General features: G+C 42.6%; 1 protein-coding gene across 6 annotated transcripts in view; it reads left to right on the top strand.

Annotated features, from left to right (window-relative positions):
- Positions 1–1,175: 1,175 nt before the first annotated feature.
- Positions 1,176–26,197, top strand: part of POPDC3 (popeye domain containing 3) — a 30,176-nt gene continuing 5,154 nt past the window's right edge. The window contains exons 1-2 of one of the 6 annotated variants that reach the window (XM_005287705.4): positions 1,176–1,372; positions 1,483–1,616. The gene's annotated coding sequence lies outside the window, so the exon portion shown is untranslated. Of the gene's footprint in view, positions 1,373–1,482; positions 1,617–2,774; positions 2,914–3,678; positions 4,064–22,486; positions 23,021–26,197 lie in introns of those variants that run through there. The other 5 variants (XM_008164899.3, XM_008164901.4, XM_008164902.4 and 2 more) reach the window with 5 other exon arrangements.

Here is a 26,197-nt window from a genome sequence, read left to right as displayed (position 1 = left end):
CGACTTATCGCGTCTAGTGAAGACACGATAAAATCGATCCCCGATGGCTCTTCCGTCGACTCCGGAAATCCACCGCGGCAAGAGGTGGAAGCGGAGTCGACGGCGGCGCGGCAGCGGTCGACTCACCGCCGTCCTCACAGCCAGGTAAGTCAACCTAAAATACGCCACTTCAGCTACGCTATTCACGTAGCTGAAGTTGCGTATCTTAGCTCGACACCCCCCCACCCCCCCCCGGTGTAGTGTAGACCTAGCCCAGGACTCCATGTGGGCACAGCAGTTTGACTGTATATTTTAATTTGCAGAATTGGGCCTCAGTCCTCACAGCTGGCCACTATAATATTATATCACTGGAAATCACAACTGAGGCTCTCCACACTTAATGTTTAAATGTGCATAGCTCAAACTCTAGTTCAGGGGTAGTCAATAGGTGGACCATGAGCCAAATCTGGACTGCCAGACCCTTTTGAATGGACTGTGAAATCTTTTTATTTACGTATTATCATTATTATTTTCTCTGGAGTTTGGACCTTGACTATATCTTGACCAAGAAATTTGGACCTTGAAAAAAAAAATAATTGATTACCTCTGAGGGTGGCTTCTGTAACAACTGGAACTGTGCATTTTATATTCTGCAATTTTTATGTATTAACTTGGAATGACAAGACTGTCTATGTCAATCCCTAAACTATATTTCCACAAAATCGCCACTAGAATTTGCAATTAACATACTAAAAGAGATATACATCAACACAGGGTTAACACTTTTAATTAGATCTTGTGACACATTTGTTTATTCTAAAACAAGACAACTAAAGATGGTACAAACAGAAGCATTACAATCATGTAATGAAGAAATATAATTTTCATAGTGCCTTTCATAGAACAATATATGCTGGATAACTAGAAAAAAGAATGAAATTAGATTTTTGTTTAGTTAGACTGTCCTCTAGAACTATTCATTTCTAAGGTAATGGTTTAAAGGAAGATGTAATTTTAGTTGGTTCTATTGTTATTCTGTTTTTAAATACCTGAGAGGCAGTCTGTGATAGCAGTTGCATATAAGTACCTAGATTGTCCAACGAGGAGATAGATAGATGACATTTTACATCACTTTTAAGATAGAGAAGGAGTATATAAAAGGAGCTCTTTGGCTAAGCAGGCTCTGATGCGATCTGTCACAGCTGGCAGTGCTGCAGCTATATCAGGTCAGGAAAAAACATGACAGAGTTCTGAACTGCGAGGACCATAGTAAAATCTGCAATATTCTGGCTCTTCCACTTCAGGGGCTAGTCTGTAAGTGCTTTTCAGATTGGGCCTGAATAAGGAGTTGCCAAGGTAAGATGTTCAGGATCTAGCCCCGAATCCATAACAGGTATATATTTTCTAAAGATTGTTTTTATTTCTTCCCTCTGTTCTGTATTTTGGCAATAAAAGTTAACTGCTTTTTATTTATTCTGAACTGTGGTTTTGACTGTTAATTAGGGGCAATTCCTTGCTGATGCTCTCAAAAGAAACTGAACTCCGTCCCCAAGGGAGGCTACTGTCTTCCCTCCACAATAGTGCCACAGAAGAAGTGGTGGACAACAATGAGCCCCACATGGTGTGATGAACATAAGGTACTATTACAGTTCTCTTACCCTATTAAGAAGAATCATAAAATGGGGAGGGGAAAATAGAGAAGTTAACAAATGGTAAGCAATGTGTATTGTCATTGTTTTAATTATATGATCTCAGCTACCTCTGTGATGCAATTGCTAATTCTCATGATTTTATCCTGCGTCTTGTGATATTTGCTGTTTTTCTTAAAGCCTCACCTGCAGGAATTATGTTCTTATCTGAGAATCTAAGCTGTCCTTTAAAAAGAAAAACACCTTCTGACAGCACTAGGCGAACCAGAAGAACCCATTAAATGTATTACTTTAAAATATCTCATTATTTTCTTGGGGCACCTAGCTCCTGGTTCTAGAATGCTGGGGATAGGTAAGACTATTGATATATCCCAATGTATACATAGTAACTGTGGGGCAGATTCGGCTCCACGGGTGGAGTAATACCTTGGTCTGCAAATACCTGTGTTTTCTATTGGTTCTACTCAAGGTGAGTAAGGGGACAAGCGCCTCTTCATGTTAACAAAAATTCAGACGCATATATTTATTTTTAAAGACTTGCCTATTCTCCATTAATACAGCAATAGCCGTAATGGGTGCGTATAAGGCATAGCTCATGCACCCAGCCTAAGCTAACCTGGTATGATCCCAGCAGTTGGACACGAAGCTTTGCTCCTCACATTCCATTCTCTGCAGGTTTGTATTTGCTGGGGGGAGAGAGGGAGGTTGGTTTTTGGTCCACAGCAGAAGACAAAGACAAAGACAAAAGCAAAAAAGTCAATGTGAGGAGCACGGCTGGGAACCATGCACCTACTATCTTCTGGCTCACTCGCATCTATTAAGAACTGCAAGCGCTTGCTAGGGCGGGAGGCGCATTTCCCCTCCCTTTAGAAGCCGCGGCACAGCTCCGCTCGAACTCACCGGGCGCAGGAGCTGGCCCGCCTCAACCTCCGCCCGAACCTGCCCAGCCCTGGAACGCTGCCAGCAGGAGGGCGGAGGAGCGGGCACCTCTCGTCCCCCAGGGCCGGCCGCGGAGAGCGGCACGTGGCCGGAGCCCGCCGGTGTCTCCGCCGCCGGGCAGTTGCTGGTGGTGCCCGCGGGAAGCGCCTGCGCGCTGCAGCCGCTCGCTGCCTGCCCCGGAGCTGGCGCCGCCCGCAGCCCCCTGGCGGCTCCCTGCCTATTTTAGTCCAAGCTGCCGCTTGTTGGCGGCGCGGGGCCCTGAGGAAGCGGCAGTGAAGTCCCCGGCGCCTCAGCCCTGGAGCCGGGAAACTTTTCCTGAGGCGCCCGGCAGGGGGCTAAGGGCCAGGTAAGGGGGGCGGTGGGGCGTGGGCAGCCTCCCGGCGCACGGACACGCACCCCCCATCCCGCCGGGGCAGCTGCTATGGGGCGTCCCCGGGCAGCGGCTGAAATCGGAGCTGGAGGCGCCGCTTGCCCTCAGCTTCAGGGAGAAACTTCCCTGGGGAGACGCGCCCGGGCCAGCCCCAGCTGGGTGCAGCCCCCGCCCGGATACTGGCGGCCCCGCGCCCCAGCTCTTTAACCCCCATGTGCCCCCCGCTCCCCATGGCCCCGGAGCCAGCCAGAGCGGGGTTGTGTCGGAGGCGGATGCGGCTCCCGAGGTCACCGCCCGCCTCGCCTGGTCCCCCGACCCGAGCCCCTGCCAGCTGCGGGGTCCCGCCGCGGGGAGAGCCGGGCTGAGCCGAGCGCTGCACTGCCCGGGCGGGCTGCGCTCCCAGCACCCACACCCCGCCCGCAGCGGCGGCGTCCTGGCCCCGAAGCTCCTTTCTGCTCCTGGCAGTCCGCTGCTCGTGGCAGTCTCTGTGAACGGGAAGCGGTAGTGTTGTGTTTGTGGCTTTCTTTAGGCGTGGTACAAAGTAACTTCGCAACATTGGATGGGGTACACGAATCCAGAATGAGGACCGCATTCCAAATGGAAAATCAAGTTGTTGTATCACAGATATTTAATATCATCCGTGGGAAATGCTTTGTTAGGAACTAAGGAAACATGTAAACAGTCCATATTAATTGTTGAAATAACGGATTTCATAGAAACAGGTGCTTTCCACATTAGATCTACATTTCTCTGTAATAGGCTTCGCTTTAAAAGTGAAATGCAGTAATTTTGTATGAAATGTTTTGAGATCACTTAAAGGTTGAAGAGCTTTGTGCTGCCTCATAAAATGTTCCATTTAGACAGAATATGTTTGCATGACACTTGCTCTATAGCTACCTTTCCTCCTCGACTAGTAAAGATATGCACGGAAAACAAAAATCTTTGTTTTGTAAGAATTTGGAATTTATTTTCCCAGCTGGAGTCCTTATCTCTGTACCTGATCCTGCAAGTTTTCAATGTATAGAACTCCTTTTGCACATGGAGCACATGGAGGAGTAGGTTTTCTGTGTAGTAATAGTCTTTTCACAAGAACCAGCTGGGGCCAAATCCTTCTCCCTTTTCTCAGGTAAGTAGTCCCATTGACTTCACTGATTTGACTTTCCCTTGCCACCACCAAATAATTATATCTTAATTGAGTAAGAAACAGCCAGAGCAATTCAACTCTTACATTAAGACCCGGTCTTTATATTTGTTTCTTTTTTGCAAAGAAACAAAGTGAGAGTAACACAAAACGTGAGCCTTTTTTCTAAATAGACTGTTTTACAAAATCTTACACAAGCCACCAGCTGTTCCTTACAGCTTTGTTTACATTTAACCTGCCAATCACTTTATAGGCAAATATTTTATTGAGTTGCTCTCTTATGATATTGAATCATAGAACCACCTGGTAATGTCATAAAGATGTCATTGAAGAAATCTGGCTTCCAGAAATTAGTTCTGTGGATTCATGGGAGTTTAGCTGCATACATCCAAGGGAAATGTATGCAGCAGTCAAAAAAGTGAACAGAATGATGGGAATCATTAAGAAAGGGATAGATAATAAGAAAGAAAATATCATATTGCCTCTATATAAATCCATGGTATGCCCACATCTTGAATACTGCGTGCAGATGTGGTTGCCCCATCTCAAAAAAGATATGTGGGACTTGGAAAAGGTTCAGAAAAGGGCAACAAAAATGATTAAGGGTATGGGGAATGGCTGCCATATAAGGAGCAATTAATAAGACTGGGACTTTTCAGCTTGGAAAAGGGACGACTAAGGGTTGATATGATAGAGGTCTATAAAATCATGACTGGTGTGGAGAAAGTAAATAAGGAAGTAACAGAGAGTCCTGTGGCACCTTTAAGACTAACAGATGTATTGGAGCATAAGCTTTCGTGGGTGAATACCCACTTTGTCAGACGAAGTGGGTATTCACCCACGAAAGCTTATGCTCCAATACATCTGTTAGTCTTAAAGGTGCCACAGGACTCTCTGTTGCTTTTTACAGATCCAGACTAACACGGCTACCCCTCTGATACTAAATAAGGAAGTGTTATTTACTCCTCAGAACATGACTGATGTGAAGAAAACACTTATTTCCTATTTACTCTATCTCATTACACAAGAACTAGGGGTCACCACATTAAATTAATAGGCATCAGGCTTAAAACAAACAAAAGGAAGTTCCACACTGTGCACAGTCAGCCTGTGGAAATCCTTGCCAGAGGATGTTGTGAAGGCCAAGACTATAACAGGGTTAAAAAAAAAAAAAAACTAGATAAATTCATGGATGATAGGTCCATCAATGGCTATTAGCCAGGATGGACAGGGATGGTGTCCCTAGCCTCTGTTTGCCAGAAGCTGGGAATGGGTGACGGGATGGATCACTTGATGATTACTTGTTCTGTTCATTCCCTCTGGGGCACCTGCCATTGTTTGACAGGATACTGGGCTAGATGGACCTTCGATCTGACCCAATATGGCCATTCTTATGATCTTATGAAAATGACTTCAGTGACCAAAAGAAAGGGCTTTCACCTGTGTAGAGTTGTTGCTACCTAGGCATGACACCATACTGTGTATGATGCCAGATCTTAAAGTAATATAGAAAATCTTCAGGCAGGTACTTTATGAAGTATGCCAGTGACTCATGCAGTATCACTTGAGTTGCATGTGCCGATAGTAAGGAGGTTAGATGCTATTAAAGAGGGAAGCATAATATGACCTTTTTAATTTTGAGGGAGAAGGCAAGTTTTTCCCTTCTCTTACAAGTTTTGTTGTAGGAAAATCTCTTTAAGACAAAATTTGATCAGCAGGAAGTTTATTGGAGTAGGAGAAACGGGCTGTTAACTGAAACCAACTTTAGTCTATTTGTTTATATTGTAAGTTCTTGGGGCAGAGACCACTTTTTTGTAATGTGTACGGTGCCTAGAACAGTGGGTATGTATAGGCTACCACAATACAAATAATAAATAATAATAGCCTGGTAGTTTGATTGTATTGGGATAAAGAATTTATAAGCCTCTTCTGACAATGGTAAGCAGAAATTAATCTATTAATGTACTTGAAAGTGATACTAAATGATCTCTCTCTCTGGGTGTGCATGCTTCTGTATGGCATTGCTTTTGTGATAGTCCATATGACACTTATTCCAAAAAAACCTAAACCTCTGTCCCAATTAAGCACAAATTAGAGATATGTTTTCAAACCTGAGTGCCAAAGTCAAATTAAACTATTTTAGTAACCACTAAAGCAGTGGTCTCCAACCTTTTTACTCCCAAGATCACTTTTTGAATCTAAGGGCAATCCGGGCTCTACCCCATCCCTTCCCTGAGGCCCCGCCCCACTCACTCCAACCCTCCATCACTCACTCTCCCCCACCCTCACTCGCTTTCACCGTGCTGGGGTAGTGGTTTGGGGTTTGGGAGGGGGTGTGGGCTCTGGGCTGGGACAGAGGGGTTGGGGCTGGGGGTTGGAATGCAGGAGGGAGTGAGGGGTACAAGCTCTAGGAGGGAGTTTGGGGCTTTGGGCTGGGGCAGAGTGTTAGGGTGCAGGAGGGGGTACAGGGTGCTGGCTCTGGGAGGGGTTCAGGGCTGGGCTTTGGGGTGCAGGAGGGGCTTTGGGGTACAGAAGAGGGTATGGGGTACTGGCTTGGGGAGGGGGCTGGGAGTTGGGGTGCGGCCTCTGTAGAACTGATGAATGAAATTGTTTTTAATTGTTCACTTTATTAATGTAACTTCATAAGTAAAGTTTTATGAATGAAACAATATTCATTCATAAAACCGGTTACCCCAATAACTGGCTAATTAACAATTAAGATGCTTGTTAACAGCCATAGCTGTTCAGTCAGCTGCCTTTGTAAGTTTCACTATCAATCCAATTCCTGCTTAAATCACTGAGGCTTGCACTGTTTCAGTATTGTAACTTCTGTTCACCATTTATTACACTTGCCTACAGTGTAACTTCTGTTCACTGTTTGCCATCCATTATACATGTCTATATTGTAACTTCTGTTCACTGTTTGCCATATTGTAATTCAAACCCCATTTTACAACGCTTACTCCATTTTGTAAGGGCTTGCTGCAACCTTCATTTTTGCAAACCCTGCTGTAATCTTATTAGTTTAGTTTAGATGTATGAATGAGGTATGTATGGATGATGGAATCAACCTCCAGCCCCAGCCTGTCCTGATTAGAGTTCAAACACCAAGGGCTGAAGATGCAGACAAGAGCCCTAACAAAGTAAGAAGAATCCACCCTAAAAAGAAAAGGTACAATAGAAGGAAGATCAAAGCCAGGTCCCAGGCTGAAAGTCATGTCTGCAATTGACGGGTGGTCAATCACCAGACCTGGAGGCAGCGTGACACAGCAAGACCTATAGACTCTGGATTCAAACTAAAGCCTACAAAAAGGATGGGTGAAATGGAAAACTTTGGAGGAGAGTAACATTCTGCTGCCAACATGGAAGGGTATCAGTGCATGCCCAACAGAGACTCAGCTCGTCCTTGTGCCCAGCTTTCCTGGCCAGTTAGCCGCCACAAGCTATGAACCCAAGCTGCAAACTCAAGCAGGACTGGTAACTATGCAGCAGCTGCAGAACATCTGATGTGTGTGTGTGTGTATGAATGTGTGTATAGGTATTAGGTATAATGTGTGTGTATAAGGATTAAGATACTAGTTATTGGTCATAAATCAAATTGTTATCATAATAAATGTGGCATCTTTATCTTGTCCCCTTTAATCAGATCCTGCTAGTTTTTATTGGTATAACACCTCCTGCCAGGCAGCACTTACCTCCGGTGGCTCCTGGTCGGAGGCGAGGCTAAGGCAGGCTCCCTACCTACCCCAGGCCCACACTGCTCCCAGAAGGGGCCAACATGCCCCTGCAGCCCCTGGGGGAGGGCAGGTGGCACGTGGCTCAATGCGCTGCCCCTCTCTGCAAGCACCACTCCAACAGCTCTCCCAGCCAATGGGAGCTGGGGGGCCGTGCTTGCAGGCAGGAGCAGCGCGCTGAGGGAGACCCCTGATCATGGGGCCGCACTGGCCGCTTCCGGGAGCGGCATGGAGCCGGGGTAGGCAGGGAGTCTGCCTTAGCGGCAGCCACACTGCACCACTGGAGATGGTGATTGACTGGGAGATCCTCTAGGATAGACCAGTCGATCGTGATCGACCGGTTGGTGACCACTGCACTAAAGTATCCTTGTTACCATAATGGAATGTGTTTTGAAACACATGTGATAGGTAAAGTGGTATCCCATGTTTTATCATGTTTATCCATTTGAACTGGTATCTAACTATTTTTCCTCTTTTGTAGTCTGGCTTTCATATTGGTGCATTGTGATTAGCCAAATCTCAGTGTTTATGTCTTGGTTTGGAAATAACCAACCATGCTGCATGCACTTACTTTGTTGATGCACGAATTTTAGCATTGCCAGGGGGAGCTCATATGGCTAGGGATAGCTCAGTGGTTTGAGCACTGGCCTGCTAAACCCAGGGTTAGGAGTTCAATCCTTGAGGGGGGGCCACTTAGGGATCTGGGGCAAAAATCAGTACTTGGTCCTGCTAGTGAAGGCAGGGGGCTGGACTTGATGACCTTTCAAGGTCCCTTCCAGTTCTAGGCGATAGGATATCTCCATTAATTTTTTTTAATACAAACTAATTAATTTTAAACTGAACTGTGTTTGCAAGGTTCAAGTGCAGTTCATTAACACAGCAGTAAAACAGCTTTGAAAATATGCACTGTCGCTGCTTAGTAGATTCCTTTAAAACAGTTTAAAAGCTGTAATGTGTAAACAGGAATAACATTTGATTTCACATTACTGTTTTCTTTGCAAAATGCAATAAATCCAAATCATTACATTGTTTGACCAACACAGTATTAATCATGTTTAACATATGTGAATTTTATTCAAGCTTCTCCAAGTGCAAGTAATCCACCATACTTTGAAAATAAAGATCTGAATTGTTTCATTCTGTGCCAATAGGCTTCATGCACAATGTTCCCCCTGATCTAAAAAAACTAAAGAAAAGATGCCAACTAACCTATTGTCTATAACTCAGATTTCTACAAGAGAACTATGTGCTTTCTATGGGTTATTAGTCTCCATCCAAATTGGAAAAGAAACTATAATGATTTTTAAAATAAAATATTTAGATATCTCTAATATGGGTTATTGTCTGGTATGTTTTACAGTAATAAAGAAGCAATTATTCAATTATTGTAACTTACCTAAAATGTTAAACTACAGTAAATTGTTAAAATATTGAAGACAAAATATTTGTAATATCAAAAGCTTTCACTGTACATGATGACACTTTTGATAAACCTTAAATAAATTATTCTATACTCATTTTTTTAAATGCTGTGGCAGTTTAACAAGTTAGAAGAGGAATGATACTATTTTTAATTGTATCCTTGATCTTGTTGCACATACAAATTCAACTAAGCTCAGTGAATTGAGAGTCCTGAGCCAGAGTACATCTAAATACTCACATGTTTGTTTAGGAACTTGTATAACTATGACTATTTAAATTATTCTGCCAGTGGTTGCTGTAGTACACTTCTGACATCGTGCTATAATATATTTTTTTTCCCTCAGAAAAGTTGACCTACATACACAGAAAAGGGCAACTTAAACTTGAAACAGGTTAAATTTTGTAAAAACAAGCTTTTATAAAGCTTGCCACTAGTGGAAGTGTTTCCACAACTATTACAAATCCAGTGAAAACATTTGCTCTTAAGCAAACAAGCAGTGTTTAAAACACAAACTTAAATGCACTAAGGGTCTGAAATGAAACTGACATAAACAAAAGTGAAGCTGAGTTGATTGATTTGTTCAAACTGAGAGAAATGCAAAATATAAATGAAGGGTATAAGTGAGAGCTAAATCCAGCCAACACATGCAGTTTTAACTAGTGCAGAAACCCACAGATCTTTCCCTCTGAATACTTAATATGCTCCAACTAAAGGGCAGTTTGCTTGAAGCCTGAATAAGCACAGTGTGCTATCGCTTTGCTTCTTGACTTAATTGAAAGGGCTGAAGTATTAGAAGAGCAAACAGATCACACCTTAAGTTTTTCAGAAATTAGTGTTCCCAGTGTTCTATGCAGGTGAATAATTACTATTCAAAGTATACCACAGCTAAAGTAGTCAGTGACAAATATATGGTGATATAATACTGTTATGAAAACAGTAATTTACATAAGCAATAAATGTTCTGTATGGATTCTGCAATGTACAGGGAACATCCCTCTCCCCAAACACACACTTTTCTGCATATTACATTTTAGCTGATTAATCTTTGATATGAACGCATATTAGTATAGCCTGTATCACAATTTTGGCTTAATATTTCCTTGTTTTGGGGGAGAATTAATGGAATATTGCCATTCTATTTATTAATTTTTAATAAGGGTTTTATTTTCTGATTTTAATTATTTCTTAAAGCCCTCCTCAAAACACGTCCACGAAGCCAGTTCAGTACCTGCAGAAATACTGTTGTTTGTTTTTAAAAAATACTGTAGTGCTATGTGATCACAGCTCTTATGTCAGATATGTTGATTTCTCACTAACTGATCTGGTTCTATTGAAGACATGGAAATTTTGCTATTTACTTCACAGGAAGCAACATGAACCCTTAAACTAAACTTTTCATACTTAGGAAATCAAATCTTGAATATTTTGTTTATTATTAAACCAAAAGTTCATCTTCTAATGGAAGTTTTGACTACGAGAATTGGAAAAATCTCAGTGAAATTGTGGTGTTCCGATGTATTTATAAAATTGGATAAACTAGTACTAGGCACTTGTTAGAGTTGTACTAAATGGCAGAAGCTTTGCAATTAATAGCACTGTTGATTTCCCTGTACTGAGGATAAACTGAATGGTGTCTGTATAGTGGCCATTGTGTAGCCCTTGGAGCTGTATGTCCTGCACCTAGAGCAGAGGTGGGCAAGCCACATCCCGCGAGCCACATCCAGCCCGCGGGACCCTCCTGCCCAGCCCCTGAGCTCCTGGCCCGGGAGGCTAGTCCCTGGCCCCCTCCCCTGCTGTTCCCCCTCCCCCGCCGCCAGCGCAATGCTCTGGGCAGCGGGGCTGCAAGCTTCTGGGGCATTGCAGCTGCAGAGCCTGGCCTGACCCAGTGATCTGTGCTGTGCGGTGGCTGGCTCCAGCCGGGCGGTGCGGCTTTAGTGCCGCCAGCCACTGGTGCTCCAGGCAGCGCGGTAAGGGGGCAGGGAGCAGGGGGGTTGGATAAAGGGCAAAGGCATTCAGTGGGGTGGGTAAGGGTCGGGGCAGTCAGAGGGTGGAGAACAAGGGGGTTGAATGGGGGCAGGGGTACCGGTGAGGGCAGTCAGGAATGAGAGGAGGGGTTGGATGGGGTGGCAGGGGGCAATCAGGGGCAGGGATTCCAGAGGCAGTCAGGGGAAAGGGAGAAGGGATAGTTGGGGGGGCAGTGAGGAATGAGGGGGGGGTTGGATGGGCTGGCGGGGAGCAGTCGGGGGACAGAGAGAAGGGGTGGTTGGATGGGGCAGGGGTCCTGGGGGGGGGGGGCGTCAGGAATGAGAGGAGGGGTTGGATGGGGCGGCGGGGAGCAGTCAGGGGCAGGGATTCTGGGGTCGGTCAGGGGACAGGGAGTGGGGGGAGGAGGCTGGGACAAGGGTCCGGGGGGTGGGTGTCAGGGAATGTGGGGGCTTGGATGGGGCAGGAGTCCCGGGGAGGGGGCAGATAAAGGGTGGGGGCTGGGCCACGACCCCCTCCCCTAACCGGCCCTCCATACAATTTCCGAAATCCGATGCGGCCCTCAGGCCAAAAAGTTGTCCGCCCCTGACCTAGAGGAACTGTCAAGTAAGGAAATATCAAGGAACACACACACACTGTTTGCTCTGCTCTGTCAAGTACTTTGTTTCATTAGTCTCAATACCCTTGTGGCAAAACTTACCAACAATTCTTGGCCTCCCAGGAATATTTCTCCCAAAATAATAGCAGAAGCAACTCTGATTATGGGGCCTGATCCTGCAAGCTCTCTCTGTGCAGAATTCCCATTGAAGTCAATGAGAATTTTGCATGTGGTAGGTTTTGGAGGACTGGGTTCATTGTGAACATATCCAGCTATAAATGCAGAGATTTTTTTCCATGGTCTTGGAGCCTATAAATCTTCCTGAGAAAATGGGTTCCATTTCCATGGTGGTATACATAAGAACGACCATACTGGGTCAGACCAAAGGTCCACCTAGCCCAGTATCCTGTCTTTCAACAGTGGCCAATGCCAGGTGCCCCAGAGGGAAGGAACAGAACAGGTAATCATCAAGTGATCCATCCCCTATCACCCATTCCCAGCTTCTGGCAAACAGAGGCTAGGGACACCATCCCTCTCCATCCTGGCTAATAGCCACTGATGGACCTATCCTCCATGAATTTATCTAGTTCTTTTTTTGAACCCTGTTATTGTCTTGGCCTTCACAACATCCTCTGGCAATGAGTTCCACAGGTTGACTGTGCGTTGTGTGGAACTTCCTTTTTGTTTGTTTTAAATCTGCTGCCTATTCATTTAATTTGGTGACCCCTAGTTCTTGTATTATGAGATGGAGTAAATAGGAAATAAGCAAGTGTTTTCTCCACACCAGTCATGTTCTGAGATGGAGTAAATAACACTTCCTTATTTAAGGTTTCAGAGTAGCAGCCGTGTTAGTCTGTATCCGCAAAAAGAAGAACAGGAGGACTTGTGGCACCTTAGAGACTAACAAATTTATTAGAGCATAAGCTTTCGTGGACTACAGCCCACTTCTTCGGATGCATATAGAATGGAACATATATTGAGGAGATATATATACACACATACAGAGAGCATAAACAGGTGGGAGTTGTCTTACCACCTCTGAGAGGCCAATTAATTAAGAGAAAAAAAACTTTTGAAGTGATAATCAAGCTAGCCCAGTACAGACAGACAGTTAGATAACAAGTGTGAGAATACTTACAAGGGGAGATAGATTCAATGTTTGTAATGGCTCAACCATTCCCAGTCCTTATTCAAACCGGAGTTGATTGTGTCTAGTTTGCATATCAATTCTAGCTCAGCAGTTTCTCGTTGGAGTCTGTTTTTGAAGTTTTTCTGTTGTAATATAGCCACCCGCAGGTCTGTCACTGAATGACCAGACAGGTTAAAGTGTTCTCCCACTGGTTTTTGAGTATTTTGATTCCTGATGTCAGATTTGTGTCCATTAATTCTTTTGCGTAGAGACTGTCCGGTTTGGCCAATGTACATGGCAGAGGGGCATTGCTGGCACATGATGGCATATATCACATTGGTAGATGTGCAGGTGAACGAGCCCCTGATGGTATGGCTGATGTGATTAGGTCCTATGATGATGTCACTGGAATAGATATGTGGACAGAGTTGACATCGGGGTTTGTTACAAGGATAGGTTCCTGGGTTAGTGGTTTTGTTCAGTGATGTGTGGTTGCTGGTGAGTATTTGCTTTAGGTTGGGGGGTTGTCTGTAAGCGAGGACAGGTCTGTCTCCCAAGATCTGTGAGAGTAAAGGATCATCTTTCAGGATAGGTTGTAGATCTCTGATGATGCGCTGGAGAGGTTTTAGTTGGGGGCTGAAGGTGACAGCTAGTGGTGTTCTGTTATTTTCTTTGTTGGGCCTGTCTTGTAGGAGGTGACTTCTGGGTACTCGTCTGGCTCTGTCAATCTGTTTTTTCACTTCAGCAGGTGGGTATTGTAGTTTTAAGAATGCTTGATAGAGATCTTGAGGTGCTTGTCTCTATCCGAGGGATTGGAGCAAATGCGGTTATATCTTAGAGCTTGGCTGTAGACAATGGATCGTGTGGTGTGTCCTGGATGGAAGCTGGAGGCATGTAGGTAAGTGTAGCGGTCAGTAGGTTTCCGGTATAGGGTGGTATTTATGTGACCATCGCTTATTAGCACAGTAGTGTCCAGGAAATGGACCGCTTGTGTGGATTGATCTAGGCTGAGGTTGATGGTGGGATGGAAATTATTGAAATCATGGTGAAATTTTTACTTTCTCCACACCAGTCATGATTTTATAGACCTCTATCATATCTCCCCTTAGTTGTCTCTTTTCCAGTCTCATTAATCACTCCTCATATGACAGCCGTTCCATGTTCCTAATCATTTTTGTTGCCCTTTTCTGAAACTTTTCCAATTCCTATATATGTTTTTTGAGATGGGGCGACCACATCTGCCTGCAGAATTCAAGATGTGAGCGTACCATGGATTTATACAGCAGCAATATGATGTTATCTTTCTTATTATCTATCCCTTTCTTAATGATTCCCCAACATTGTTCCCTTTTTTGAACACTGCTGCATATTGAGTGGATGTTTTCAGAGAACTATCCACAATGACTGCAAGGTCTCTTTCTTGAGTGGTAATAGCTAATTTAGACCACATCATTTCATATGTATAGTTGATTGTTTTCCAATATGCATTACTTTTCATTTATCAACATTGAATTTCATCTGCCACTTTGTTGCCTGGTCACCCAGTTTTGTGAGATCCTTTTGTAGCTCTTCTCAGCCTGCTTCTGACTTAACTATCTTGAGTAGTTTTGTATCATCTGCAAATTTTGCCACGTCACTGCTTACTCCTTTTTCCAGATCATTTATGAATATGTTGAATAGGACTGGGCCCAGTACAGCCCCTTGTGGGACACCACTATTTACCTCTCTCCATTCCAAAACCTGACCATTTATTCCTACTCTTTGTTTCCTAACTTTTAACCAGTTACCAATCCATGAGAGTACCTTCCTTCTTATTCCATGACTGCTTACTTTGCTTAAGAGCCTTTGGTGAGGGACCTTGTCAAAGGCTTTCTGAAAATCTAAGTACACTATATCCACTGGATCCCCCCTGTCCACATGCTTGTTGACCCCCTCAAAGAATTCTAGTAGATTGGTGAGGCATGATTTCCCTTTACAAAAACCAAGTTAACTCTTTCCCAATACATGTATGTTCATCTATGTGTCTGACAATTTTGTTCTTTACTATAGTTTCAATGAGTTTGCCCGGTACTGAAGTCAGGCTTACTGGCCTGTAATTGCTAGGATCACCTCTGGAGCCTTTTTTAAAAATTGGCGTCACATTAGCTATCCTCCAGTCATTTGGTACAGAAACCGATTTAAATGATAGGTTACAAACTACAGTTAGTAGTTCTGCAATTTCATATTTGAGTTCCTTCAGAACTCTTGGGTGAATACTAGCTGGTCCTAGTGACTTATTACTGTTTAGTTTATCGATTGTTCCAAAACCTCCTCTAATGACACCTCAATCTGTGACAGTTACTCAGATTTGTCACCTAAAAAGAATGGCTCAGATTTGGGAATTTCCTTCACATCCTCAGCTGTGAAGACCAAGGCAAAGAATTCATTTAGTTTCTCCGCAATTGCCTTATTGTCCTAGAGTGCTCCTTTAGAATCTCGATCGTCCAGTGGCTGGTTGTTTAGAAGGCTTCCTGCTTCTGATGTATCGTATATATTAGTTCATAAGCTGAATATTTTTTGAAAAAAAGTGATGCATCAAAGAGCGGGGGTCGGCTTATAAATGGATCTACACCAAAATTTGATGATTTTAAATTCTATGGAATCATTTAATTGAATATCTAATACATTGTCGTTTTGTTTACTTGGAGTGTCTGCAGGCATGGAGCCCCTCAGCTCCCTGTGGCCGCGGCTCGCCGTTCCCAGTACTACAAATCTGCATGACATTTGACCCATGCATTTCACAAAATGCTATGCCTTACAAGCCAATCAGAAAAATACAATGAACGATAGTACTATAGCACTGGTGTCAGTCCGCTATTGTGTAATTTGATCTCTTCATGCATTTCTACCATTGGACCTCATAAGTCTTGAGCCAATATGAAAATATAATGTGCAGAATCGATGGAATCTCTAATAAAATTGAAATAGCCTGTTATCCCCAGACATGCCAATCTACAGGGCTGCTTTGAAATAAACAACAATAATAATTTGATAGTGATAAAGCAGGTGACATTCCTGTATAAAGTCCTACAAAATCTATAACTACAATAATAATCTATTTTCATACTAGTATTTAAAATGAACAAGGGTGAAATCAATAGAAAAAGATCTGCTTATCACGCAGTGTTCAAATTTAAAGTTGTTGAATATGCAGAAGCAAACAATAATTGTGCCGCTTCTCATGAATTCTGTATCAATGAGAAGCAAGTAAGAGAATGGCGAAAAAATAAAACACTAAAAGACATGCCAAGAAGCAAGAAAAAATGTCCAACGAGGTGCACTTCATTTCCTGAGCTGGAGAAAGATCTCAATCATTGCGTTGTTGAATGTTGACAAAATGGGTACATTGTCACCAGAACTGGAATTCGTCTGCATGCTCTGCAAATGTCGAAAGATGACAATACAAGTCAGTAAAGCCGTCAATGTTTGTCGCATCAGCAGGTTGGTGTACTCAGTTCATGAACCGTCATGGTCTCTGTCTTCATCAGCGAACAAAGATAGCGCAAAAGATGCTGAGAGATCTGGAAGAAAAAAATCGAATCTTTCCAAAGGTTTATTATAAAATATTTAAAGGAATATGCATTTGAACTGTCACAAATAGGAAATATGGATGAAACACCGATGACATTCGATCTCCTGAGCAACAGAACAGTAACTGGTGTTGGTGAAAAAACAGTTTTAATTAAAACCACTGGCCATGAAAAAATCCATTTTACGGTGGTTTTATCATGTTTGGCAAATGGATCAACGCTCCCTCCTGTTGTTATTTTTAAAAGAAAAAACATGAAAGTTCCTGCTGGTGTCATCGTATGTGCACATGAAAAGGGATGGATGGATGAAAGTGGGACTATTGAATAGCTGGAAAAAGTGTGGAATAAGAGACCAGAAGCACTTTTCAAGAAACCCGCTATGCTCGTTTGGGACATGTTCAGGACACACAAGATGGATGAGGTGAAAAATGTGGCCAAAAATATGAAAACTACTTTGGCTGTAATACCTGGAGGCTTAACTTGAGTTCTACAACCACTTGATGTCTGCCTGAACAACCCCTTTAAAGACAGGCTACGCAAAATGTGGTCTGAATGGATGTGCTCAGGCATGGCCAAGTTGACAAAAAGCAGGAATCTTATGAAGCCTGAAATCAATCAAGGTCGCCCAGTGGGTGTCCATTCCCTCGGAAATGTAGAAAAATCATTTAGGAAATGCTGTATCAGCAACACACTTGATGATGACACAACAGAGGCTGATGATGAGACGGAATCTGAGTCTGAAGACGACACTGCCGACATCTACAATGACAATGCAGCTGTAGCTGTGACTGAAGCCAAGTTTAATGAACTGTTTGGTGAATCAGAGACTGATTCAGACTTTGAAGGATTTTAAGACTTTTTAAAGTCTCATATTGTTCTAAGTTACTTATTTTAAATATCCATTTACAGATTTTAAATATTGACTGTAATTTTGAAGGTGAATACATATTTGTTCAGTTATTATTATTATAACATATTTTTTTCATTAGATTACATTAAAATAATTCTAGCAAAACTTTTGAGTGTTTCTTGTGATGCCAGCTTTTAAAATATAGCAGGGGTTGGCAAACTTTGGCTCACGGCCTGTCAGGGCATGCTGCTGGAGGGTCGGGACGTTTTGTTTACCTGGAGCGTTCACAGGAATGGAGCCCCTCACCTCCCAGTGGCCGCAGTTTGCTGTTCCCAGCCAATGGGAGCTGTGGAACTCCTGCACGGCAAACCGCAGCCACTGGGAGCTGAGGGGCTCCATGCCTGTGAACGCTCCAGGTAAACAAAACATCAAGGCCTGCTAGAGGCTTACCCTAACGGGCCAAGAGCCAAAGTTTGCCAACCCCTGAAATATAGGGTCGGCTTATGAAAGGGTCTTACAGTTTTTGCTATTTTTACCTAACCATCTTGGGGGGGTTGGCTTATAAACGAACAGGCCAATGACCGAGTATTTTTTAAGTACAGGACTTAAAAAAATGTTTGCCATTTCTTTTTGAGTCTTTGGCTACCTATTCTTCAAATTCTTTTTTAGCCTTCTTAATTATATTTTTACACTTCATTTGCCAGAGTTTATGCTCCTTTCTATTTTCCTCACTAGGATTTAACTTCCACTTTTTAAAGAATGTCTTTTTGTCTCTCACTGCTTCTTTTACTTTGTTGTCTAGCCAAGGTGGACCTTTTTTGGTTCTCTTACTATGTTTTTTAATTTAGGGGTATACATTTAAGTTGAGCCTCTATTATGGTGTCTTTAAAAAGTTTCCAGGGATTTCACTTTTGCCACTGTACCTTTTTAATTTCTGTTTTAACTAACATCCTCATTTTTGTGTCGTCCCCCTTTCTGAAATTAAATGTTACAGTGTTGGGCTGCTGTGGTGTTTTTCCCTGCCAGAGGGATTTTAAATTTAATTATATTATGGTTAGTATTACCAAGCAGTCTAGCTATATTCACCTCCAATCCTGTGCTGCACTTAAGACTAAATCAAGAATTGCCTCTCCTCTTGTGCACCAAGAATCAGTCATTTACCTCTTCTGAGTTTGTGATGCCATTTGATAAGTTGGTAAACTAAACCCTGGTATAAATAGGAAGTGAATTGACCGTGCAGAAGAGAGATGTTTTGAGGGACTTTATAAGGTTGAAGTATTTTAAATGCTTGTCATTTTGTGGAACATTTTTATAAACATTTTTAGCCAAACTGAAATAGGAGGTGTAGCGGGGTGGACACCCGCTCCTGCCCTGAGGGGTTGGAAAAGCCCTGCAGAGGGCTGGGGCTGGGCAAGGTAAAACCCTGGCTGACTGGGGGAAGTGGCTGCAGCTGGGCCACACCCTAATCAGAGCCCAGGTGGCCTATATAAAGGTAGGGAGCCAGGAGCTCAGGCAGAGTTTCTGTGTTCAGGGAGGGAAGGGCCTGGCTGCAGGGAGCTAGACATAGGGTATCTGTAGTAGAGCAGGGCTGGGGAAAGGCCGAGGAGCTGGGGAGCTCCAGCCTGGGAAGCCCCAGGCTGCTGCCTAGTATTGGGCCAAGGGGTACTGGGGGTTGCAGAGGGCAGCCCAGGGCTAGGCCAAGGCAGCAGGTCCAAACCCTCCTTGCCAATGATGAGTGGCCTATACTGCAGTCTGCCCCAGGGAGTGGGAGCTAGTTGGTGACTGGCAGTGGCCTAGTGCTGAAGCAAGGTGGAGATAGTGGGTGGAGGTTCCCCAGGGCGGGGAGACCCAGATCTGTGGGGTACTGCCAGGGGGCAGCATCCCAGTAATAGGGGCACTGGGTCCTGGGAGGGACATGGGCGCCAGAAGAGGACAGGCGGATCACCGGCCTGCAGAGAGCGCTCCAGAGGGTGGTGAGCTAATTCCCTGGACGACCAGCAGGAGGCGCCGCAGGGGTGAGTCTGAACCCCTCTTACAGGAGGAAACTCTATTGACTTCAGTAACCCTTCAAGGGCAGGTCTTCACTATGGAGGGGGGGATTTAAGATACGCAAATTCAGCTACGCGAATAGCGTAGCTGAATTCGACCTATCGGAGCTGACTTACCCCGCTGTGAGGACGGCGGCAAAATCGACCTCCCCGTCGACGGCGCTTACTTCCACCTCTGCTGGTGGAGTAAGAGCATCGATTCGGGGATCGATTGTCGTGTCCCGACGAGACGTGATAATTCGATCCCTGAGAGATCGATTTCTACCCGCCGATTCAGGCGGGTAGTGTAGACTTAGCCTAAGACTAAGAAATTTAAGGTCAGGAACTTTATCAAGGTAGTACAAGTGGCACTGGATTTGTGTTGTTTGACCCTGTGTATTAATCTTGATATCCCCATGTATAGTTCTATGTCTTGACAATGTACTGCTTTACTTTAGAGATTTTGGCTTAGGTTCATTAAAAGATAGACCAATCTGTGTTTACATGAGTTGAAATACAGGAGTTACAAAAGCTTTGAGTTAACTGGTATTGGCTATCCAAAACCACTGGAATTCTAAGGCTGCATTGTGTCAATTTCATTTGCGTAACATAATAAATGCTCCATGTTGTGTGAACTAGGTAATAGTACCAATCGATGACCTTATTTACATCATACAGGCAGAGTCCCCCATAATATTTTGACCACAATCTCATTCAAAACGCAGCAGTTTACTTCATAGGAATTGGTATTGTATTAATTTGACAATTGGTAGACGGGGTATCGTTGACACTAAGCTAGAAATATCTCTGTTATCAAAAGTAAAGTAAAAAACAACATAGGACCAGGTTGTCTTAAAAAAAATCCTTTAAAAAAATCACTTGTTCTGCAGTTGACTAGCAGCATTCTCACTGCACTGCCAAAGAACTTCAGAATAGAAGACTCAATAGCCATGTGCTTCTGTTAATTCTGTTTCTTTGAGTTCAACAATCCTATATTTTGACCCTACTTGTAGTGCCTAATGATCTCTCCATCTAATTAACGTAAGAATTTTTATTTGTAGCAGAGATTACTCTTATCAACTCACTTGGTAAAAGTGCCAAAATCTGCATTTAGTTATATTTCTGTAGTAACTCCATTGACCCCGAGATTTACACTAGTGTGACTGAGAACAGAATTTGGAGAATGGCTCATCTTAAAGCTCTAGGATATCTCTTCTACAGGATTTAGGATCCAATAGTGCCACATGGCTCCCCCCTTTTAACACACACACCAAAAAAAACCAGCATGCTGTGGAAAAAAGATCGTACCCCCCCCCCCACCACCACCACCACCCACACGCACACTCTTGCAGATCTTAGTACTCAGAGAGGGCCAGACCTCCAAAACTTCTCATCAGTACTGCCCCACTATATTTCTCTCAGCTCTTCTAGATTTCACCATTTTAGCAGCCATGTCTTGGAATCCTGCAGCTAATGTTCCTTTTTTAGTAAACTAAAGGAATTAAAGCTCAGCAGCTAATAAATGTGCTATTGTGATATATTCCATGCACCTCTATGAATTGTCATTTCAAGGTTGGTACTTCTGAACTGCTGGATCCACTCAGCACACCAGTAGCACTTCCTCTAAGTATTGACTTCAGTGGTTCCTGGAAAAATCAGTTCCATTCGATGTCCCAAGAAATCTAGTATTTGCAATAGGTTTCTCTTTTTCCTAGTAAAACAGCAGTGGAACTGACATTTAAAGTTGGGCATTTTTCACTTTTAATTACATCACTGATGAATTTTGATTTTACACTTCCTACTGATGCTCGGCTCCTTTTGGATAAGTATATTTTGTTTTAAAATCTGACACAGAAGCCATTATGTTTTTAAATTCTGGTGATCTCACAGAGCTCAGATATTCAGTGGCTTTTCCTGGGAATAAATCAGAATGTGTAAAATGAATCCTGAAAGTGTTAAACAGCATCGTGTATATTATAACGTGTAGGCTATAACTCTAAAGCTTTGTTACACACTGTTCTCTTTGTGGTTGCTTTTGAGAAATTCTTTCTATATTGTCATGCTTGTAGTACAAGAGCAAGTTCCTTTGTATACAGAGGCACCCTTAAACTGTGCGGCTTTACTTCTACTTGACAGATTTTTTGCATGTCATAGCTGAAAAGTGTCATTTTACATGTGATGAAAAAGGAACACCCTGCACTACGCTTATGTTCCATATTGACTCATTCAGGGCCAGATCCTTTACCCCAGAAGTCAGTAGATGCTTTGCCATTGACTTCAGAGAGTACAGAAGCATGTGACCTAGTTTGTGCCAATAAAATTTCAAATATTAAGAAGCAATCCTTACCATGTTGGGAAAAGTTATTTGTAAATTAAAAAAAAAAAAAGCAAACAAAAAAAGCTAGATCATGCCCTTCCTAGGAAGGGAACATTTCTAGTATCTCCGTAGGGTCATCCACTCAGTGAGGCGGAGATGGTGGCTAGCCATAGGTCCGACATTATGCAAGTAGGCTGGATATCCCCGCCCTCCTCTCCCCCGAACATGCTTGAAGACTTCGTGTGTGACTGGAAAGCTCCACCATTTTTTACACCAGCAGTTCTTATGCTGCTACTGTTTCCCTTGCTATGGGCATGATCCAGAGTGCATTGAAGTGAATGAGAGTCTTTCCATTTACTTCAGTGGGCTTTGGATCAGGCCCCCTGGCTGCATATTCAGACCTTCTCTGCAGGTTGTTAATTCTGGCATGAACCAGCATTTACCTCTGTAAGATTATGTCAGAGTTGAACTCCCTACACCAGAGAATCATGCCATCTAGTGCAGAGGTTCTCAAACTGTGGTCTGTGAGCTCTATTCAGGTGGTCCGCGGATAGTTCCCTCTAAGGTGCATGCCTGGACGGCTGCACACAAGAAAATGAAGGGCCACCCACCTAATTAGAGGAGGCACAGGCATGGCTCCACTAATTAGGTGCCTGGACCCTGGAGAAGATGCACATGTAAGGTGAGGAGGTGGCCTTGGGGGGGGGGGGGAGAGGGGGTAGGTGGGAGGGGGCAGTGGGGTGAGAAGAGAGGGTGGGGGGAATTTGGGACGTGCAGGGCTGCAGTGGCCAGAGAAAGAGGCGACTTTCCCCAGCTCTAGGGTTGCGGCTGCTGGGGAAAGACTCCCCTCCTTCCCAGCCCCAGCTCTGTGGCTGCTGTGGTGGGGGATAGCCGCCTCCTTCCCAGCCCCAGCTCAGGGGCTGCCACGATGGGGGGAGAGAGGGCACGTCCATTGCATTAGAAAGGTAAGACTACTGATATTAAAATATGAGTTGTGTGCTTTTTATTTATAGAACAAAAAAAGTTAATTATTAAAGGTTTGTTTTTATAGCGCTTTTATCCAAAGCACTTTACAATAGTTAGCTAACGGTACAAACAACCTTTGGAAAGATCCACCGAGACCCTCAGCAATTTTCAAGTGGTCTGTGAAAAAAATAAAAGTTTGAGAACCACTGATCTAGCATGTTCCTTGGATCTACCCGCTTGGCTGCCAACAGACATTCCCTCCTCCCCAAGTTCCATTTCCAGCAGATCTGCCTCAACACATGTTGTTTACAGGAGGGCCTTCCCAACTGGTAGCTCCTTTCTTTTGGTATTTATAGCCCTCATTTAAAAAGTTACTACTTGATGTCAGATTTGATAGGGTTTGAATATAAATCAAACTTATCAATACTCTGCTTTTGATGGAATAATAGTAGAAATAGTAGCACTATTTGTTAAGTGATACCAGATAGTATGACTAATGCAAGTCCTAATATCAATTTTCAACATTTTATGAATCACATTTGTTTATTATGTTACACTTATTAAATGTGCCCTTTCAGATGTCTCAGGACACAGAACGTACACTAGAACATATTTCTGTTGGCCATATAGTAAATACATTATACATAAACATGTAAAATTTCAAGTTAGTAATATTTTAGGGGAGGTTTCATGGTGAAGCAATGTTTACATAGTGGTGTAATATTGGGCCAAGTCTACATGGGAATATTCAAGAAAGTTAAGGCAAGTCAACTAAAGATGCTGTGCACATAAGTTAAAACTTAATTAACATCAATGTGGATGATTGGGTTTTATTTTCTTAAATATGAACACATCACTGTGGTGCTCTACTCTCTCTACTGGCTCCCCATAGAATACAGTGTCCTGTTTAGATCTCTGCCGTAATCTTCAAAGCCCTCCATTGGATTGGCCCTGTCTATCCAAGAGATTGCCTCTCACTCTGCCAACATGACTTCCCAGGGCAGTGATATTCAGTTGGAACAAAGAAACTGCCAGTCAACAGAGGGAGGCTCATGAGAGCAGGAGACAGCTTTCACAGGAGCTGGACCTAGCCTGTGGAACCCTTGCCCTCAAAAGATAAGAGTGACCCCCCCAGATCTCACAGTTAAATGTAAAACTCATTTGTTTTTCTTAGTTTTCTCTCAATCAGTTCTCCTTTCTCATACTCTGTAAACAAAATCCCCCAAAATACAAATTAATCAAGCTATTGCTCCAACGGACTGGGGGAGTTTTGTTCTTATTTCTATTTCTAAATTCTTAGAGGATCACCAGTACTGCAGTGATGGGAGGCCATAGATACATAGAACACACTTGGAAATCTGAATTGAAATTCAACCCCAACTGATTATCCTATTAAAATATTAACAGGAATATTTTGATACTTCCTCCTATTTTGGTGTTAATGAAACTTGTGTTGCACTGATATCATCCTTACAATATTGAATTTTGCTCCTTAAATTTTCTTTTGACTTTTTTGTTTATACATGGTACATAGTTAAAAAAAATTAATAAGCAGTGTTTTTGATTGTTGGCATATAATTAGTAAGGCTATTGACATAGCTATAAAATAACCCCCACCACACACAATCTCTTATTAATTTGAGTAAGGAATCAATCCGATCTCATCTTTCATGCCAAACTTGTCATTCCTTCAGTGCCCTAAAAGGACTATTGCTGAAAATCTGACAATTAGGGCTGTCGATTAATCACAGCTAATTCACACAGTTAACTCAAAAAAATTAATTGCAATTAATCTGTTTTAATTGTACTGTTAAACAATAGAATACCAATTGAAATTTATTAAATTTTTTGGATATTTTTCTACGTTTTCATATATATTCTGTGTTGAATTGATTTCAAAGTATATATTTTTGATTATAAATATTTGCACTGGTAAAATGATAAAGAAATAGTATTTTTCAATTCACCTCATACAAGAATTGTAGTGCAATCTCTTTGTCGTGAAAGTGCAATTTACAAATGTAGATTTTTTTAACATAACTGCACTCAAAACCAAAACAATGTAAAATTTCAGAGCCCACAAGTCCACTCAGTCCTACTTCTTGTTCAGTCAATTGCTAAGACAAACAAGTTTGTTTACATTTACAGGAGATAATGCCCTCTTCTTATTTACAATGTCACCAGCAAGTGAGAACAGGTATTTGCATTTTGTAGCTGGCATTGCAAGGTATTTATGTGCCAGTTATGCTAAACATTCGTATGGCCCTTCATGCTTCGGCCACCATTCCAGAGGACATACTTCCATGCTGATGACACTTGTTAAAAAAATGTGTTAATTAAATTTGTGACTGAACTCCTGGGGGGAGAATTGTCTGTTCACTGTTCTGTTTTACCTGCATTCTGCCATATATTTCATGTTATAGCAGTCTTGGATGATGACCCAGCACATGCTGTTCATTTTAAGAACACTTTGACTGCAGACAAAATGCAAAGAAGGTACCAATGTAAGATTTCTAAAGATAGCTACAGCACTCAACCCAAGGTTTAAGAATCTGAAATGCTTTCCAAAATCTGAGAGGGATAAGGTGTGGGGCATACTTTCAGAAGTCTTAAAAGAGCAGTACTCTGAGGCAGAAACTACAGAACCCAAACCACCAAAAAAGAAAATCAACCTTCTGCTGCTGGCATCTGACTCACATAATGAAAATGAACATGGGTCGGTCCTCACTGCTTTGGATTGTTATTGAGCAGAACCCATCATCAGCATGGATGCAAGTCCCCTGGAATGGTTGTTGAAGAATGAAGGGACATATGAATCTTTAGTGCATCTGGCACATAATTATCTTGCGACGCCAGCTACAACAATGCCTTGAGAATGCCTGTTCTCACTTTCAGGTGACATTGTAAACAAGAAGTGGGCAGCATTATCTCCTGCATATGTAAAGAGACTTGTTTGTCTGAGCGATTGGCTGAACAAGAAATAGGACTGAGTGGACTTGTAGGCTCTGAAGTTTTACATTGTTTTATTTTTGATTGCAGCTTTTTTTGTACATAATTCTACATTTCTAAGTTCAACTGTCATGCTAAAGAGATTGCACTACAGTACTTGTATTAGATTAATTGAAAAATATTATTTTGTTTGTTTTTTACAGTGCAAATATTGGTAAGAAATATAAAGTGAACACTGTACACTTTGTATTCTGTGTTGCAATTGAAATCAATGTATTTGAAAATATAGAAAACATCCAAAAATATTTAAATAAATCATATTCTATTATTGTTTAACAGTGCGATTAATCACAATAAATTTTTTTAATCGCTTGACAGACCTACTGACAATATGTTATTAAGAAAGATATCTAAGACAAGGAAAGATTTATTTTATTTATTTATTTATTTATTGGGCTAGAAATAAGGTATGCATATTTTTAACAGTGAGAGTAATTAACCATTAGAATAAGTTATCGAGGGTGGAGTTCTCCCTCACCTGAAGTCTTTAAACCAGAAGTTATGATGAGCTTGA

Source organism: Chrysemys picta, chromosome 3 (assembly GCF_011386835.1).
Source record: "Chrysemys picta bellii isolate R12L10 chromosome 3, ASM1138683v2, whole genome shotgun sequence".
Classification (NCBI taxonomy): domain Eukaryota; kingdom Metazoa; phylum Chordata; order Testudines; family Emydidae; genus Chrysemys; species Chrysemys picta.
This window is presented reverse-complemented; position numbering and strand designations above follow the sequence as displayed.